Source organism: Hyaena hyaena, unplaced genomic scaffold (genome assembly GCF_003009895.1).
Source record: "Hyaena hyaena isolate Hyena2069 unplaced genomic scaffold, ASM300989v1 scaffold_915, whole genome shotgun sequence".
In the NCBI taxonomy this organism is placed as follows: domain Eukaryota; kingdom Metazoa; phylum Chordata; class Mammalia; order Carnivora; family Hyaenidae; genus Hyaena; species Hyaena hyaena.
In genome coordinates, this window is record NW_024081550.1 from 723,572 (window position 1) to 727,093 (window position 3,522).

The following is a 3,522-nucleotide window of genomic DNA, read 5'->3' on the forward strand; positions in this document are numbered from 1 at the left end:
ACTTTGAGACAGCTTTTGAAAGAGATAAATTCGATGGGATCATTAGGATGGACTCTAATCCACTGTGGTGTTCTCATAAGAAGAATTTTGCTACGTGGACAGACACCAGAGTTACCTGCACAGAGGAGGCCATGAGAAGAAATAGCAAGAAAGACACCATCTGCAAGAGAGAGGCCTCAGAATAAATCAAACTTGCTGACACCTTGATCTTGGTTCCAGTCTCTGGAAATTTCAGAAAATAAATTTCTGTTGTTTCAGCCACCCAGCCTCTGATATTTTGTTAAGACAGCCCTAGCAAATGAACACCTCCCATAATCCAGCTCAAATCTCCATTCAGTATTTACTAGCAGTAAATTCAGTTCAGAAGCTAATGTAAAAAAATTACTTGTGATGAAATAATTGATTTTTTAAAGTCTTAGACCTTGGGATTAATGATAGGAATAGTCTGTAAATATATTAAGTATTTTAAGTATTTATAAATACCTGTACTTAAAAATATTTAAAATAGTTAAAACACTTATGAAACACTGGCATGTACTCTTCCAATTTAAACTGTGATATTTGAATAATTAATTTAGACATGATTATCAATTAAGCTTTGTAAATTTACAAATCATACTGAAACTTGTAAGAAAACATGAGTCTTTATATTTATACGTTTAAATTATTAAACTTAGAAGAGTTATATAAATATATATGAAGGCTTATTTGCTAGTTAAAATTTTGAAATAATTAGAAAATTGAATTTAATGAAGATGACAAATAAAATTTTAAATGTTAAAGCAATTTACTTAATTAAACTATAAAAGAACTCATAAAATGATAGTAAAAAATTTCATCATCTATAGATAGAACAATAAAATTTATACAAATGCTTAGAATACAAGTAACTAGAGTTTTGAATTTATAAATGGAATAAATCAAAGACATTTTATTTCAAAATAATCTCAGAATTACAGAACTTTCAAGTACAGCAAAAAGACCTTTGTCCCCCTGAAATATTTATAAACAATTTGCTGACTTGATGCCCCTTGACTACCAAATGCTTTAATTTCCCACAATCAAAGACATTGCCTTCCAGCTACAGGACTCATTTATTATTCTAATTTGCTTCTGGTTACAGCATTCACTTAAATTTAGCAAGCCCATTAGGGGGACCTTCTGACAGGTTGGTAGTTAAGTCTTTCTTCTGGAAATGTGGTCGAAAATGACAGATTGCATGTAGAGATCTGTCTGGATAGGGATTCTAGTAGAGTTGTCACCTGGGGGAACCTAAAATACATAAATCATATTGTTAATCAGTCCAGTCCATACAAATGATGGGTATTAAATGAACTTTCTCCTTGCTTCAATGTTATAGCAAACAGAACAAAAAATGCTATGGCCACTGAGACATCTTCATGTTTCCTTTCAGATTCTTTTTCTGGAGAGTAGAGATAATTCCAATCAGAAGCTTTGAGGCCCTGGGCTGTGACATTGCTGAAAATATCTAGGGTCAAAACGGTGTCCAAGACTCATGCTTGTCTAGACTGTACTAAACCCCACGGGTCCCTAACTCTGCAGAATTTCGAATGAAGGACTTTGTAAACACATATGATAACAGGTTAATAAATCTAAAACAATCCTATCCTAATTTCAAGTTTTTCCAATAAAAAATGAACTCAAGTTTGGAATTGATTCAGACTAGTGGAAAGACCTGACTGTAGTGGGTTTAATGAAAAGCTTCTGCTCATTTTAAAAACTATTTGAAGTGCTTTTTCCTCCTGTCAGATTATAATCTGTGAAACAAGATTTGCTCCTTTTACCTTTATTCAAGCAAGATACTCTGATAGTCAGGCTTCTACAGGGCTCTTGTGGGAATGAGTATTCACTAGTGTGGTATTGATAAGAGAGAAGAGAGATTCTGAAAGAGTTGGTAATCTCTACAGTCGCTGAAAATATTATTCGATGCACAAAAGAATGAAGTTACTTGCTCTTTCTTCTTATTGGAAGCGATGATAACACATTTAGATGCGGGACTGGAGGAAAGCTTTGGTCCTGCCTTATCCTCACGGTACGAATGGTGCTAGTGAGGAAATAATATTGGGCCCATCTCTTATTAAGTAGAATCAGCAAAACTACAAAGACTGAAATAGGCAAACAAAAACAGTGGCTATCCTGAGTGATTCACCCAGCCAAGTTTTTTCTGCCTTTCATTATTTTTGTGCTATTTTACAACTCTTTATGATGTGGAAAACTTGATAATAATGCAAAATAGTCTTGTCTAAAAAGATGCAAATTAATTGTACCCAGTAGAATTCAATTAATTATTGCCCTGCATTGAGTCCTACTTTGCATCTGTTTGCAAATTAACTTCAGTTTTTCTTATTCCCTATATATGTTTTTGCTCTTAGTTTCTTACTGGTTTCCTCTGTAAGTAGTAAATTGAATAAAATAGCACATCTATTTCATATCTGTATGAGAGTCCTAATTATAACCTTTTTAAGAAAAATTATCTTGGGAACAATTACCTTGGAAACTACAATGCCCGGTGGATTCACCTAATGGCTGAGGAGCCCATATTGTTGGAGTGCTATACCGGATACGTGACATAAGGTGGGGCATTTCTTGGCTCCAAGAGGTAAATTCTCTGTTGTAACAGAACTTTCACTTTGCTGATCCTCTGTTTCTTTACATATTTTCCATTATACTACGTGTGCGTGTGTGTGTGTGTGTGTGTGTGTGTGTGTGTGTTTTGGGAACTTTTACAATCCATAAATTATTCCCCACTGGTGACAGTAATGATTCAGAATTGGGTTGTGGGGCCAAAATTTTGTGATCTCTGTAAATGGCGTCATAGATTATAGAGATTTATTCTTTCTTGGATGTAAGACAACAGAGAATCTGATTTATTAGAATTTTATTTTCTTTGTCTACTTGTGTATTTTGAGCTCAAATTAAGAACCCAGTGCTCATCAGGAAAGGAAACAAGTTTTTGATATATGCACTGATAATTGTTTGTGTGTTTACTTTTGGCCTGTGGCTAACCTTTAAAATTCCAGGAAAATGAGGAAATCAAAGTTTTAATACTTAATATATGCTATACTTAAAAGGTTACTCTTATAGAAACTCAGAAATGTTTCGGACATTTAAGTTCATGTAGTTAAGGTACATTTTCAGCAAATCAGACTAGTGTAATGATTTTGGTTTGATAAAAACTCTTGTAGTCTGATTTATCAGTGTTGGGTGTAATATAAACATACATTCTATTCTGCTTTTCTTAAATTTCTTCAGGAATACTGATCGAATAAGCTAACATTATTCCTACACAGTATTTAAGATAATGAAAAACGTAAATTTGTATTCAACAAAATCAAATCATTATTGTGATAACTTTATTTCAATGGTAATTAGGTTTTGTTTTTAGCACGTCTGCTAGAAAACAGTTTTCAAGATCTTTTTTTTTTTTTATAATTTTATTTTATTTTATTTTTTTGTTTTTGTTTTATTTTATTTCTAGGAGAGAGAGAGAGAGAGAGAGAG

The 3,522-nt window shown here is 32.9% G+C and overlaps 1 long non-coding RNA gene across 1 annotated transcript in view; it reads right to left on the reverse strand.

Annotated features, from left to right (window-relative positions):
* Window positions 1–911: 911 nt before the first annotated feature.
* Window positions 912–3,522, reverse strand: part of LOC120222861 — a 19,182-nt gene continuing 16,571 nt past the window's right edge. Inside the window, exon 2 of the long non-coding RNA XR_005526129.1 lies at window positions 912–1,272. This is a non-coding gene — a long non-coding RNA (uncharacterized LOC120222861). The remainder of the gene's footprint in view (window positions 1,273–3,522) is intronic.